At 42.0% G+C, this 16,711-nt stretch overlaps 1 long non-coding RNA gene across 2 annotated transcripts in view; it reads left to right on the top strand.

The window, feature by feature from the left end:
* LOC109275679 (uncharacterized) overlaps positions 1-16,711 on the top strand; it is a 249,988-nt gene that overhangs the window by 76,724 nt on the left and 156,553 nt on the right. The window contains exon 3 of one of the 2 annotated variants that reach the window (XR_002084311.1): positions 456-612. The exons of the other annotated variant lie outside the window; for it this stretch is intronic. This is a non-coding gene — a long non-coding RNA (uncharacterized LOC109275679). Of the gene's footprint in view, positions 1-455; positions 613-16,711 lie in introns of those variants that run through there. 2 annotated transcript variants of the gene reach the window in all.

Below are 16,711 nucleotides of genomic sequence, written 5' to 3'. Positions count from 1 at the left end.
TAAATAACTTGGCCAAGTTCACAGCAGCTTTTTTTTTTTTAAATGGGATTTTAATATAGGACTGAATGACTGGATGGTTATGCCCCTTTTCACCAAACCTTGTTGCCTCCCATGCTAGAAGCTTAGGGTTTGTGCACTGGGACATGAAAAATTTTACTTTGTAGTGGATATTTCTCATTTTAAAAAGAGCCAAGGATGTGGTACCCATTTTGGCTTTTGTGCCCCTTTCTCCTCACGGTTAGGTTTTTACCAGAACGTTTGACTACAAGGGAAGTGACTTCTCAATGGATGAGACGATCAATAGAAACCTGCAAAGAATCTCTTATCTCTTTGTTTCAAAATTCTATGTTGTTCTGTAGTTTTAGAGTTTTACTTGCGAAAGGGTTTAAGTTCTGTTGGGGGTGGTGTAACATGAAGGAACGTCTGGCTTTGGGTGTCTGTACTTTTGTTTTCAGGAAGGCAGTTTTGAAGTAAGACGATCTGCAGGTGAAGGAGGTTGGCGGAGAGTATCTCTGAGGAGTTGCAAGAGGATCAAGAATGTAATTAGCACCTTCTCCCTAATAGCATCTGGAGTAGAAGGAGCCAGAGCAGGCTTAGAGGCGAGAGCAAGGTAACTGATCTTTCGCAGGCTGTCTCTGATGCCTGCACGAGCTACCCGACACCTGGCTTAATTCCTAGGTAGGAGTTTGCCTATCTTTTTGTTCTTGCTCTGAGTTCAACTTGCTTAGTAGAAAAAAAAAGCCCTCAACATTATGTATGCTGTTTCCTTGACAAAGAATTATATTTCTTGCATTTTTACTCAAGGAAAATGTCAAGCGAAAGCGAGTAGAAAGCATATTATAAAACCGCTCTTCACGTCTGTCATCTGTGATTAAAGAAAGTCCCCCTGTTGGACGTTAGTCACCACAAAGAGGTATCGCTGCTCCCCCCGGGGCCGGTGCTACCTCAAGGGCAGTCAGAGAGTGGAAGATGGAGAGTGTTGCTTCATTTCTTGGAGACCAGACATGACATCCCATAGAGATAGGCATATTCAGGACCTGAAGTAGACCCCAAGGTGGTCACTGAATTCTGCTGTTGGTTTTGGCTCAGCTCTTGGATAATCTTTCCCCATCTGCCAGGGGAATTAGGCTTTTCTGATCCTGCAGCATTGCCTGCTAGCACAGATGTCTCTCCACCTCTCCTCTGCCTTCCCCATTCTCTTTAACAAGTAGGATTGACAACTAAATGGAAACCTTATAACATTAAACTTACTTTTTAATCTCTACAGCAGCATGCTTAACTCTTGAGTTTTATGTTGGCTGGCTGTGTGATTTAGCAATATTAGGTAGGATTTGCAAGACTGTGGAAACTGCATCTATTATAGGTCCTGTGCAAGGCTAGCTGTGCAAAAGTGAGAGTTGCAAACAGCCTCAGACCTTTAGATAGTGGCTGTGAGCACTTATCAAAGGATGCTTTCTTTGTGAGCTCAGTGGAAAGGGATGCTGGTTCCACGTAGGTCTTTATAGTTGATAATCACTATCTTTAGGGCCATCTTTGGGGAAAAAACTGACAACCATATAAATCTTACATTTTTATAGCACTTCAATCTTTTTTCAAAGTACTCTCACATCTATTATCCCATCTTGACCTCCCAAGGAAACTGTGAGTTGGGCACAGCAAGTATTTCTATCCTGATTTCACAGATAAGACACAAGGAGGTTAAATCACACAGACAGGCAGGAGGAGACTGAAGCTAAACATCCATGTCTGATGTTAAGACTGCTAGTTCCTCTACCCTCTTTTTTTTCCCTCTGCAATCTAGCTTCTACTGCTGATATTGCTTTATTTAAAGCAATGTTTCTCACCTCTACCTGTTTATTTCAGTCACCTGAACAACGGAAAATTAATTCCGGGGTCCAGGTTCACCCCAAACCAATTAAATCAGGATTTTGCAGGTAGTTCCCAGGCATCCGTGTGTCTTAAAGCTCTTCAGGTGATTCTGATGCACAGTTAGGATCAAAAACCATTGTTAGAAGCTGACCAATGGCAATGCTCATGTCAAATTCAGTGGTTTTTTTCTTCACTACTAGCCTGGACCAATTGGACATTAATTTCTTGTTTAAACTCACTCCTTTCTGGTTTTAATGAAATGACACTCTCCTGGTTTCCTCTTCTTCTCTAGTGACACCCTTTTATTTTCTTATTTTCTTCTTCACCTTCTTTGTTTTGTCTTCCCAACTTACATGACTTTGACTTTACTCTTTTCTCTGCATGGTTACATAGGGTTCAGAGGAATAGCGTGTGGGAAGGTTGTGCAAGGGGTCATTTATTTGCAAGGGCTTGGATGTTAGAACATAAGCCATGTAAGAGCAGAGCCTTTCTTCCAGTCACTGCTACAATTCTAGAACCCAGGACCATTCTAGAACCTAGGACAGACACATGCTCACTAGCTTGATGAATGGACCTACTTGACTGAATCTCAGATCTGGGTATGCAGTTCGGACTTGCATTCAAGTCTTGCCCCTCTAATGCCATCTCTTGGACGTGCCACCATCTTCTTAAACCAAACCGGCTCAACACTAAGCACATCTTCCTTCCTTCTACAAAATAGCTCTTTAAAATGCTTGCTACCCACATCACTGCTTCCAACAGCCTCATCCTTCCAGTCCTGGATCATCTTTCTCCTTTGGATCATCTTTCTCCTTTACCCAGACCTATATCATGGTCTCCCCATTTGGCTGACACTGCCTTGCCCATGGCCTCTGGTGGAGAAAGAGTGCTAGGCTGTGCCCGGGGCACTGACTGGACCAGGAGTGGGTCCATCCATCCATTGGCCAGTTACTCATATGGTAACCAGGGAGGAAGGCTCGCAGTTCCCTTGGAATGTGGAGAGACAACATAGAGAACATTAATGGCAGATTTGGAGGAACTATCAGTCTGATTTTGTGATGCAACTTGCTTCGACACTGAATAGCTTTCTAAATTCAGTTCCAAGTTTTGTGAATCCTTTATAGAAATTCAATTTTTCTTAAGGTTGCTGGCATGAGACTATTCTGACGACACCCACCCGCAAGCAATTGTATCAATGTCAGTACTAGTATTTCTTCCTTTGAAAATAACATACTTTTCAATTTGCCTCAATTTTGCCTCTTTTTTTTTTTTTTTGTATTTAGGACCATTTAACTAGGTCTTAACTACCTCCTGCTTGAACCAGGTAATAACTTTCTAGCAGGTTTACTTGTTCCTTCTGCCTAGACTTCCTACCTCTAGTTAAACCATCTGGGTTTAAAACTTGTATTTGTCCTTTTGAAAAGCTTTTTGGCAAGATTAGAGAGGAAGAATAGCCCAGGGATTAAATAAAAGAATGGGTCTGGGGTTGGCCTGCCTGGGCTTGAATCCAGGAATCAGTTAGCTAAATTGGTGATCTGGGAAAATCTACTTAATTTCGCCGTGCCTCAGTTTCTTTATCTTAAAATAGGAAAGAGTAGTAACTATGTCAGAGGGCTATTCAAGGGATAAAAATTAGTTAATTATGCAATGCACTTAGCATAGGGCCAGGTATATAGTAATGTCAAGATATGTTGGCTTAATTATTGGCATCTCCTCTGAGAAAGCATCCCAGTTCCCTTTCCATTCCCTACTATCCCCCACTCTCCACAAAAGAATTAGAATTAGGCTCTCTCTGCTTTCATCAATTACATAGTTCCCTATTATTTTGAAATTTAGGGCTAAACCATCTTTTCACATACCAAATTTCACAATGATTATTACATTGAAATTTGGGTAACTTTGTACCTTCTACCTACTACCTCAGAACAGAGTGAGACTCCTGACTGGGTACCAAAGCTGACTCTGTTGGCAAACTCTCCAACACTTATCTTTTGCTCTTGAGCAGAAATGGTAATTATGTTTTCTTGCCGCATTCTGCTTTAAGGGGAGTATGGGCTCCTTCTGGCCAATGAGACATGAAGGGAAGTGCCTGGGAGGGTTTTTGAGGAAGACTATTACCTCAAATTTAAAATGATGCCTAAGGAAGAGTAGTTGCTCTCCTTCCCTGAATATTGTTGTGAGGTTTAGAATGGTGGCAGCCATCTTGGGACCATGAGGGGAGACAGCTAAGGACAAAACTAATACTGTAGATGATAAGGGAGAAGGGCAGAAGGTACTGGGTCCTTGAGGATTTCACAAGGAATTGATCTAACTGATATTACAGCATCCCTTTACCATGACCGCTAGCTATGAAAGAAAATAAATCTTCCTTAATGTTTAAACCAGTTGAGTTTGGATTTAATTTGGCCAAAGGCATCCTAACTGACATAGTGCCCATACCACATTGTTTAAATTCTGATTATTAAAATAAAATCTGGTCCCTGGTCTAATGACTCTGGACCTCTTGAAGAGAGACTTTTTTCTGATAGTGCTAGATGAGGGCAATTTTTTGGTACCGAATGAGAGGAGATGAAGGAAAGGTGGGAGGAGAGAAAGAAGACAATGTGGAAGAGGGTATAAAAGAGTGAGGTGGCTTTGCATGGCTCCCTACCCCCTGTCAGTCTATGTGAAGGACAGTTTTCCAGCCTTATAAGGTTTCCAGGGATATAGTCCCCAACACCTTCCCTGCATGGGGACCCAGCTCTTCCTTTCTTTCCTGCAGCTCTTGTCAGTTACTTGCTAAAACAACATAAGGAGTCAGTTTGTTTATTTCTCTTTTACTATTGCTTAAGGAACTTCTCTCTGTTTCTAATATATTCCTCCCGAACATCTCTGAGTTCACCTGAATACTATGCCTTTGTTCGCTAAATATTTAGCAAGAACATACTGTGTGCCCAAGCAGTGTTGCCTGCTCTGGGGATCTGGACATGAATGAGATAGAGAAGGTCCCACTCTCATGATACTGTGGAAGTGACAGATGATAAGTGAACAAAATTATTTCATATGGTGCTGACTGCTATGTATAAACTGTAAAAGGAAGTGTGAGAGAGGATGTGACTTTTGAGCTGAGGCCTAGAAGAGAACAAGGAGCCAACCAGATGGTGCAGGAAGAGGGGACAGCAAGTCAGTGGCCCAAGAGTTGGACTTAACCTGGCATGTGTGAGGTACAGAAAGATTAGTGTGGGAGTATGGTGAGAAGGAGGCTGGCTCCAGATCCCATAGGCCCTTGTAGCATGTCGGGTTGGACTTTATCCTGGTTGCAGTGGGAAGTCCTTGGAAGGTCTTAAGCAGTGGAGCAGTAGGGTTAGATTTACAGTTTTGGAAACCACTCCTGATACCGTGTGAAGAATGGCTATTGGGATGAGGGGCAAGGGTTAAGTAGGGAAGACAGCTAGGAGCCCCCCACAGTGGTTCAGATAAGAAGAGAATGGTCGACAAGATGAATAGGATTTCTTTCCTCACAGAGCTCACTGACCTGTTAGGGATATAGATGAATAAACTGGAGATTTGATAGAATATGTTCTACAATAGGAAATCTGACAACTTGCATCCTGTAGTTTCCCTATGATGCCTCCTGGTGCGGTGGGGACCTTGTTTGTAGGGGACGAGGGTGGGCAAGTGGCCCAGGGACTCAGCAACTGAAACTCAGCTTTCTCCATCTAGTTAGGAGGGAAAGACTCATCAAGCATGTTTGTACACGCACATTTTGTGCTTTTTGATGTACATATGCCTTGACTTTTTAAGTGAGATTTTTAGGTCCTTTGCAGTGAAGTGGTACTTTTTTTTTCTTCTTTTTGTAACCTAAGTGAAACCTGGTATGCATTAACTGCCCAATAAGTATGATTCAAGTGTTTGTCAATTATTTCTGCATTCAGTTAAGAGACGAAATTAGAGTCTGGAAAAAAAAAGAGTCTAGTACTTACTAGCAAAGAGAACTCAAGAAAGATCTTTGGAGGAAATCGTAGACACCACCAAAATGGGCATAAGAAAAAGTTTAATAAGGGTGTAGGCAGGGCTTACAGGGGCCAGTAAGGGATGATGAAGCATCATGGGACTAATGACAGTGAGGAGCTCTTACCCACCCCCCAGAAGGGCAAGAAAATAAGAACTTGGACAGGGTAAGTGATGAGGGGGACAGCCTATATGAGCTGTGGCCTTTAGAAGAGGGATGCAGCCAGCCTGTGGCAACTAGATGCATGACCTCACACTTCTTCCAGTCTTTGATCTCCACCTGGGGTCTATTTTATTTTATTTTATTTTATTTTATTTTATTTTATTTTAGAGAGACCATGAGTGGGGGAGGGGGGCAGAGGGAGAGAGAGAGATGATCTTAAGCAGGCTCGATGCTCAGCACGGAACTTGACGCAGGACTTGATCCTCTGACCTTGGGATCATGACCTTGGCCAAAATCAAGAGTCTGATGCTCAACCGACTTAGCCACCCAGGTGTCCCTGCAGGTGGGGTCTTGGGTTAGCTGAACCTAACACTGGAAAGCAAGGAAGCTCATCGATGCAGCTCAGATCTAGGTCCATGTCCCAGGACACGGAGCAGAGTGGAGTGGAGTGGAGTGTGACTCTGGAGGTGCAAGCAGAAGACAGCTGATAAGAGTGTCTTGCTCCTTCCCATCTCTCTTCTTTCTGGAGCATGCACTTCAGAATGGCAGGGATTGTGTTTCACTGGAATCGGAGTAAAGCTATCATCATCATCATCATCATCATCACCATCACCACCATCATCATCATCATCACCATCATCATCATCATCATCATCATCATCATCATCATCATCACCACTTCTATTTACACAAAAGGAACCTGAATAGTTCAAGGTAACATAGTTCATGTGGCAGAGCCAAGATTTCACCCCAAGCCTTAGGACTCCTGGCTCAGTACTTCCCACCTTCGTACCCAGTGTCTCCCCAGCCACCTGCTCCTGTCTGCACACGGATGAGTCATCTCCATCTTCATCAGTTAACCCACTCTCATGCTGGCAGCTCACTGTAGAGGGTCACAGCACAGAACCCCCAGAGCCTGCAACCCCGTAGCTGTTTTTAATCTCTTACTTGTACCATGTGCTACACCACAGGTCCTGGTGAAATTCCAAAGCCGGGACTCTAATTACCAACAAGGGGCTACCTGATCTGAATGGTCTCTCCTCTCAGTGGGACACAGCGTTCTATCGCTGTGCCTGCTGCCAGGGGGATGCCTTCCAGGGCTGACTCCTCTGCAGGCTTGCGCAGGGAGACGTCTGTGGCAGGGATGGCTCTGTTGATTTTGAGATAACGCAGCTGTTCTCCAAGGCTTCATCCCAAGAAGTATCCAATGGAGACGACTTGGGGCTTCAGTCAACTTTGTACGTTGGAAGTAGTGGCAATTCTTGAAGATGGAGAGAATTTGGGAAGAGGGGCCTTATAATAAAAAATTAAGAACTAATATTTACCATGTGTTTATTATTATGCCAGGCACTATTCGAAGCGCTTTAGGTGTTCTTAAAGACCACTTAAGAGTTCTTACAACTTTATGTTGGAGGTGCAGTCATTATCCTGACAGTTCCTCTGTATTTCCTGGGTCTTTTCATGCTTCTGCTCCACTCACATGGATACCTGTCACACCTCCTCCCCCAGCTTCGCCAGCTGCATGTCCTTACTACCTGGTGACTCTGTGTCAACGTGATACCATCCACCCTCCCTCCTGTTACCATGGATGAAGTACTTACGCACTAGACCCTGTCTGCCCTTGCCTCCCCAAGGGCATTCTTTTCTCCTGCATCATCGAATCGTTGCTGTCTGCTATTTCACTCCCAACTGCCTACCAACACACTTTAATCTCTCCCACCCCTGGAAAAAAATCCTTCTCTTGACTCTACACACTCCTCCGGCTACCTCCCCAGGTTTCTGTTCCCTTTTATAGCAAAACCTCCTCAAAAGAGTTGTCTGTTCTTTTTTTTAAACTTTACCGGGGAACAATTGACAAATGTAATTGTATAATTTAAAGTGTAAAATGTGATGATTTGATGTACATATGCATTGTAGAATGATTACCAAGATCAAGATAATTAACACATCCGTCACCGCACATAGTTAACGTAGTTAATATCCCCAATTATTTTTGGGGTGAGAATGCTTCAGATCAACTCTCAGCAACTTTTAAGTGTACAATACAATGCAGTTAACAATATGGTGTCGTATATTTGAAAAAGTTGCCTATTCTTCATGTCTCCAATTCTCCCCAGAACCCACTGTAACCAGGCTTTTGCTTATACCTTTCCAGAGAACCCAGTTTTTTCCTAGATTCTACTCAGCTCCCTAAACCATCAACCATGAAGGGTCCCAGGACCCACAACTCAGACTACTATTTTTTAGCTATGCTCATTCCGTAGATGAACTCAACTAGTCTCCTGGCTTTAAATATGCTGAAAATTTCTGAAATATTTTTAGTATTTCATGTATGTATGTATGTATGTATGTATGTATTTATGAGGTATAGTTGGCATATGATATTATATTAGCTTCAGGTGTACAGCATAATTATTTGATATTTATATACGTTGAGAAATGATTACTACAATAAGTCTAGTTACTATCTGTCACCATACATAATTACAGAATTCTTTTTTCCTGGTGATGAGAACTTTTAAGATTTACTCTCTTGGCACCTTTCAAATATGCACGATGCTGTGCATTATAGCCCCATGACTTATTGATCTCATAACTGGAAATCTGTGCCTACTGACCTCCTTCACCCCCTACACCTACCCCCAGACTCCCTCTCCTCCATTCTTTATCAGTTTTATTTTGTTTGTTTTGTTTATTCGATTCCACATATAAATGAAATCATGCACTATTTGTTGTTCTCTGACTTACTCCATTTAGCATGAAAGTTTGCAAATCTATATTTCCAGCTTGCATTTCCTCCAATAATCTTGGCTTATTTTTTTTTCTCCATAACACTCATTACCTTATAATGTATATTTTGCTTATTTATTTGTTTGTTTTACCACAGACAAATGGTAAACTCTATGTGGTAAGGCATTTTTAAAAAACATTGTATTATGGAACATATCAAATATACAATAAATCCCTTATATTCATCATGCAGTTATAATAATCATCAACTCTTGGGGAATCTTGTATCATTCATACCCCCTCCCACACCACTGGATTAATTTAAGGCAAATGATAGCCACCATACCATTTAACCCGCAAATGTTTCAATACGTGTCTCTAAAAGACAAGAACACTTAAAGTACAACCATAGCAATTGCTTAATGTCATCAAATATCCAGTCAGTGTTCCAATTTCTCCAGTAGTCTCACAAATGATTTTTTATTGTGATAAAATATATATCACATAAAACGGACTATTTTGCTAATTTTTAAGTGCACACACCAGTGGCATTAAGCTCACGGTTGTACAACCATCTCTGCTATCCATCTCAGAGATTTTTTTCATCATCCCAAACCGAAACTGTACCCGTTATGTACCCATAGATGACTTTTCAGTAGTGAGTTTGTATCGGTACTTTTAAGATCCATCAATTGCATTTGACTGATACTGTGTTTATGTTCCTAGATTCCCCTCCCTCTTTGCTGCCTTTGAAATTACTGTGGAAGAAACTGGGTGGTTTGTCTTGGATCTTGCTGATTGCATACCCATGGTAGTATTTAACACGTTCCTCTGTCCCCTGTATTTCCTACAGACTGGTAGATCTGGAAGCTTCTTGAGATTCATGTTGGTTTTGCTGTTTGCCAGGAGTTCTTCAGAGGTGGTACTGTGTCAGGAGTCACGTAATATCTAGTTGTCTCTTTTTGTGGTATGAGAAGTCATTGATGATCATACCCAGATCCATTAATTCGTTAGTTGGTTACAAGATGGTGCTATTCTATCATTTCTTCTCCATTTATTATCCAAAATATAGAATTCATTCCTAGAGCATGAAATATCCTCTCTTAAACTATTGAATTACCTTGAGATACAGCTCATTCAGGAAGGGTGACTTAAATGCTTTATTTTATTGTATTCTTTTCAGCTTTCAGGATAATGTACCCAGCATCCTCAAAATGTGATCGTTTGAAAAATATCAGTATGAACTCTTGGATTTTTACAAATGGGATGCATTTCAGTGACCTCTGATTATCTTTTTTGATGCTCTTCCTCCACCAATAGGAGTCTCTTCAAGTTGGCTCCTGAGATCTTTTGAAATGACTTTGGATAGCTGCCTTGTTTTCTTGGGTAAAGAGATGTTCCGGGCTCATTGTGTAACACATTCTCCTCTAGACCTGGGCTTTCTGTCTCTTTTGTTCATTGCTGTATCTCAGCTTTGTGGTATATGCCAGAACAGAGTCTGGTGCATAGTAGGTGCAAAATGAATACTTGCTAAATGAATGCATACATGCTCTTTTTAAAAGAGACTGAGAGGGGCGCCTGGGTGCCTCAGGCGGTAAAGTGTCCGACTTTGGCTCAGGTCATGATCTCATGGCTTGGGAGTCTGAGCCCTGTGTTGGGCTCTGTGGCTGACAGCTGAGAGCCTGGACCTGCTTCCGATTCTGTGTCCCTCTCTCGCTCTGTCCCTCCCCCGCTTGTGCTCTGTCTCTGTCTCTCTCAAGAACAAATAAAACATTAAAAAAATAATAAAAAAAAGAGACTGAGATAGTAGGGGCTGGCTAACAAGCCTGCAGGTGGCACATGGGAGAGCAGGATTTGAACCAAGAGAGTTTGCTTTTCCATCTTGTGCTCTTAACGGAAACACTCGTGGGCCTTAAGATGGGCCAGGATGAAAATACAAATTGGTCAGAAAGGTGGGACACACATTCACGAATGGTCAATCCAGAGGGCTCCCTGAAGACAGTAGAGGCCACTGGGAGCTTTTCCATCCCCGTGGGCACTCTCCAGTGCTGTTCTCTGGAGGGAGCCCATATTTACCATACTTACATAGTAGATGCTGAGGGGTGTTGTTTTATTTACACTCTGTAACAATGCTGAGAACTGTGGTATCTGAATGTAACAGGTGAAGTAGCTGTCACCTAGGGAAGTGGAGTGGCTTGCTGTGGGTCGCACAGCTAGCTGGTAGAAGGGCTAACACTGGAGTCCAGGCCTGCCTGGTTCAAAGAGAAGGCACGTTCTTCCTGTGGTTTCCCACGTCCAATAGAGGTTGGGACAGGATATTCATTAGGACAGCCCCATCTGGCATATTTGATTACCTTGAGTTTGGAGACATCTGATTACCTTAAGTTTGCGGGGAGTCCTATCCCCCGTGGCAATATCCTGCCGAATCCTTCAGAGACCAGCTCGCAGCACATACCTTTCAACTCTCCTGTCATATTCCTATGGTCCATTATTTCTCTTACTTACCCAGCTGCCCTGAATCGGAGTGATGTGTGCATCCCCAGTGGCAGAGATGGGTGCTCCAGAGAGCAAGTTCCATGCCCAGCTCATTCTTGTGTTTCCCTGTATGCTTCTCAGTACCCAACACAGTGCCAGGCACACAGTGGCCACTTAGGCACTTTGAATTGTTGCAGAATGTGTAAGACTGATCCTTCGAGTTTGAGGATCCTTCTTCCCACCCTCAGACATATTCATCCACAGGACAAAGAAATTCCTGTTCTCTAGCAAGTTGGCACATCTGAGACGAATGGCTGAGCAGAGACACGACACCTCCAGAAAAGTTTAAGGAACAAAAGAGTAACAGACAGGGAGGATGCTTACAGCCATGGCCTTCAAAGAGGGTTGTACCTGATGATTGGCTGGATGGAGTAGAGGGAGAAACATTAGATTTATTTGCGTAATCTAATTTTCGACTCATTCTTCAAAAATGCCTATTTCTGTGTATGCTTAAAATTGTCCTAATATACAAGTACAGTTGTATATAATTTATAAATTATAAATGTAATTTATTATAAATAAATTTATAGTTTATTATAAATGTATTTATTTATTTAATTTATTATAAATGTAAATTTATAGTTTTAAATGTACGTATATTGGGAACACACCTAAAATTTCTTACTTGTAGAGATGGGTGGTCAAAAAAAACTTTGGAGACCATCGATTTCTAGAAATTCCTGGCTGGTACCACCAGTGGTTTCTCATGGAAAATTCCAGGCTGCCAGTCCTGGAGTAGCGGGGAAAGGAAACAATTACTCTAAGGCACCAGTGATTTGAGCAAGTGTTTTTGCAAATTGTGCCAATAGTTGGTGTATCCCCAAGGGCCTGAAGAGCTGGGTTTGCTCCTCCCTAGCGGGGGAGGCTGCTCTTGGTTGGGTGAGACATTAGGCGTGTGGTCGCAACTCTCCCCACCCAAGCCACACACCTTGGTGCCCCTGTAGAGACAACCCCCATCGTTGGGGCTGACTGCCTACATTTCAGTTTTTAATTTATTCTTGGGTTGATCTGCTCAACCTTCTCCCCTACCCCACCCCACTTTTCTTCTTTTCAGCTGCCCTAAGAATTGTCTTTGGCTAGACTTACCTAGATACAGATGTGGGCGACAGGGGTTTGGCCAGGGGGGCCTGATCTGACACAGTCCCCCAGGACACTGAATTTTGGCATGTAGTGTCAGAATGGCCACCCTTTCTTCCTGGTGCTTGGAAGTAGGGTGCTGTGGGTCTAAGGACTGTAACACGGCGTCTTCCTCTAAAACAAAGAGGGGTCTCTGGGTTGAAGGAACTGCCAAGGCTACAGACCCTCAGGGTCAAGTATGAATCCAGCAGTGACAAGTGGAGGGGCCCTCGAACTGAGAACTAGAAGCAGGTGCCGAGTAGGCACTGAGGGTGGGGGGTGGAAGGAGGAGTCCTGAGAGATCCCCTGCTTCTCTAACCAGCTAGTGTACCCTCCGTGGGGGTGTCCCATGTGCTGGGGGACACAGCCATAAGATGAATGTGATGTATTTTCTGGCTGTATCAGTTTTACTTGGAGAATGGGGCAACGGTTTTTACAGTAAAATACATATAGAAAGACTATGGAATAAAAAGCAAATGCATTTTTAAAGTGAAAACAGATTTTTGCTATAGATCTCTTTATGCCTCTTCCCAGGTTTCAGAGGATTTGCCTTCCCTGTCGTCTGCTTGTGGGAAGCACGAGAGCAAAATATTCGTCAGTGGGTCTGTTGGGTGTGAAGGGCCAGAGGTGGAGGAGACAGGACACCCTTGGCCGCAGGGAGCGAGCACAAAAGAAGCTGACCCGGCCTGCTGCACAGCACCCTGGTCAGTCTTCACTGGGGAAATCCGATCCCACCCAGGGGGGGAATCACCTCTCTCTGCAAGAAGCTCTCGCTTCTCAGTGTCACTTGCCCAGGGAGCTGGAATTAGAGAGAAATTTCCACTGTGTTAGAGCCAGGGCCTTTTCTGGGGGGAAGGGAGAGTTCTTTTTGGATTGGGTCAGGCCTGCTCATTGGGAGTTTGAGTAGAAGGGCATCTGCCTGTCTGGTGAAGAAGAAGATGTTAGAGCAGGGAGGACCTGATAAATCCTCTGCCTGACTCTCGCGTGACTTAGGAGAATCTGGGAGCCCAGGGAAGCAACTGGCTGCTTAGTGGCAGAGGATGATTCAAAACAACATCTTTTTTGGGGGTGCCTGGGCAGCTAAGTTGGTTAAGCGTGGGACTTCAGCTCAGGTCATGACCTCGTGGTTCACAAGTTCCAGCCTCACGTTGGGCTCTGTGCCGACAGCTCAGAGCTTGGAGCCTGCTTTGGATTCTGTGTCTCCTTCTCTCTCTGCCCCTCCCCTGCTCATGCTTTGTCTCTCTCTCTCTTGCTCTCAAAAATAAACATTAAACATAACCTCTTTTTTAAAAAAATTAAATAAATTTTATTATTTTTTTAAAAATTTTTAATGTTTATTTTTAAGAGAGAGAGAGAGTGTGAGTGAGTGGGGGAAGGGCAGACAGAGAGGGAGACAGAATCCAAAGCAGGCTCCAGGCTCTGAGCTGTCAGCACAGAGCCCAACGTGGGGCTCGAACTCACGGACCGCGAGATCATGACCTGAGCCGAAGTCGGACGCTCAACCGACTGAGCCACCCGCTCGGGTGCCCCCCAAAATTAAATAAATTTTAAATTGTATTATAAGAACACTTAATATGAGATCTACCCTCATAACAAAGTTTTAAGTGTATAAAAGCAATATTGTTATCTACAGCACAATTGTGTACAGTTAGATCTCTAGATCTTACTCATTTGCATAGCTGAAACTGTATACTCATTGACCAGTAACTCCCTATTTCTCCCTCCACCATTCTATTCTTTGTTCCTATGGGTTTAACTAATTCCACTCGTACAAGTGGAATCATAATATTTGTTCCTTTGTGACTGGTTTATTTCACTTAGCACAATGTCCTCAAAGTTCACCCATGTTGTTGCATATTGTAGGATTTCTTTCTTTCAAAAGGCTGGATAATATTTCGTTGTATGTATACACCACATTATCTTCATGTTTTCATCTGCTGATGGGCGTTTGGGTTGTTTCCACATCTTGGCCTTTGGGAATATGCTGCCATGAACATGAGAACACAGATCTATCTCCTTGTGATCCTGATTCCAATTCTTCTGGACGTACACCTAGAAGCAGGATTGCTGGATCATCTGGAAATTCTACTTTTAATTTTTTGAGGAACCTCCATACTGCTTTTCATAGCTACACCATTTTTCACTCCCACCAACAGTGTGCAAGGGCTCCACTTTATCCACATCCTCAATAACACTTGTTATCTTTTTTTTTTTTAAATAATCACATCCAGAAAGACGTGAGATGATATCTCAGTGTGGTTTTGATTTGCGTTTCTGTTACAGTTTGTGACGCTGGACATCTTTTCGTGTATCTGTTGGCCATTTGTATGTTTTCCTTGGAAAAATGTCCATTCAAGTCCTTAGCCATTTTTTTAGTTGAGTTATTAATATAGTTTGCTTTGGGCCATTATGCTGTAGGAGTTCTTTATATATTTTGAAAATTAATCCCTTATCAGATGGGTAATACATGGTTTACAAGTATTTTCTCCCATTCACTCTGTCAGTTGTTTCCTTTGCTGTGCAGAAGCTTTTCTGGTTCGATATCATCCCACTTGTCTATTTTTGCTTTTGGCAGCTGTGCTTTTCGTGTCATATCCATGAACTCATTGTCAAGACCTGTGCATGAAGCTTTCCCCCTGTTTTCCTCTGGGAGTTCTATAGTTTCAGGTCTTAGGTCTGTCTTTAATCCATTTTCAGTTTATTTTTATGTGTAAGATAAGGGCCCAGTTTCATTCTTTTGCATGTGGATATCCAGTTTTCTCAACACCATTTGTTGAAGAGACTATTCTTTTCCATTATATATTCTTGGTAACGTTGTTGAAGTAACATGTTGCACCCCTCAATGTCGTTTGTTTGAGGGGAACTGAAAGGTATATATCAGCTCCAACAAGACCAGGCCATGATGGTTCAGAATTTTCTAGAACAGTCTTTGCTAGAGATTTATCCTAGCAAAATAGTGACTTATAAAATGGATCTATATATATATATATCTCCACAAGGATCTTTATAGTAACATTATAGAAAATAGTAGACTTCTAAGGCAAATCAGAAGATTTTGGTTGTATTCATTGTGGAAATACCACCCAATATAACAATGTATATAATTAAAAATTTCTTGCACAGAATATGCACTGGCACTGTGCCTCAGTGGTGATTACAGGGTCAGCAGAAATAGCAATGCAATCAATCTCTGGGTGCTGGACAATAGGTGATTTTTATATGTTCTTTATAAATTTTTGTATTTTTTAAATCTTCTACAGTGAACATTCATTATATTTCTTTTATATTATTTTACCTTTCAAAATAAAAGTGAGTCTTTTCGACTGACTGTATTACTAGTTAATGAAAAGCTGCCAGTGTGTTTTACAATTACTGGGTTCATTGGGTGGCTCACACCATACCTCTACTTTGACTTTTCTTTTTGCTGCAGAACACCTGTTGGTAGTTTATACAAAGAGGTCGTGTGGATAGTTAAAAAAAGTCTATTAGCTTTTGTATGTTTAAAATGTCTTTATTTCATCTTTACTCTTTAATGATCATTTAGCAGACTGTATAGTTTTTATTGCATTTTCCTTCAGCATTTTGAAGATATTCTGTTGTGTTCTGGCATCCATTGTTGTGTTGAAAGAGCAAGGTTAGGTTAAATGAGCATATTTAATGAATATATTTTTGTGGGTAATCTCTCTATTTCTCTCTGGTAGCTTTGATGATTTTATCTTTAATATTCTGCAGTTTCATTATGCTGTGTCTAAGTGGGGATGTATCTTTTTTTTACTCTGCTTGGCACTTGTACACTTCCAATCTGAGGGTTCATTATCTCTCATCAATTCTTAGCTATTTCCTCTTTGAATATTGCCTTGATATCAGTTCCTCAGTTCTCTTCTAAGAAGTCTGATTACATGTATGCTTTAATCTTCTGATCCATCTTTTATAGTTTTTATTTTTTTATTTTGCAACTGAGGTAAAATTTATATATGGAGAAATGCAAAGACCTTAAGCATACAATTTGGGAAACATATGCACCTGTGTATCTACAACCCCAGTTAAGATTTAGAACGTTTCCATCACTAGGAACATTCCTTTATGCCCCCTTCCAGTCAATTCCCACCTCTCATAGACATTTTTTCTGACTTTTTCCATCCTGTATTAGTTTTCCTGCTCTTGAACTTCTTATAAATGCAATCATGTAGAATACAGTTTTGTGCCTGGTCTCTTGCACTCAAAATATTTTTGTGATTCAACCATGTCGTTGTACGTACCAATAGCTCATTACTTTTTTCTGGCAGAGTACTATTCCGTTGTAGAAAA

The sequence above is a fragment of the Panthera pardus genome, unplaced genomic scaffold (genome assembly GCF_024362965.1).
Source record: "Panthera pardus isolate Hobbes unplaced genomic scaffold, ASM2436296v1 HiC_scaffold_15, whole genome shotgun sequence".
Classification (NCBI taxonomy): domain Eukaryota; kingdom Metazoa; phylum Chordata; class Mammalia; order Carnivora; family Felidae; genus Panthera; species Panthera pardus.
This window is presented reverse-complemented; position numbering and strand designations above follow the sequence as displayed.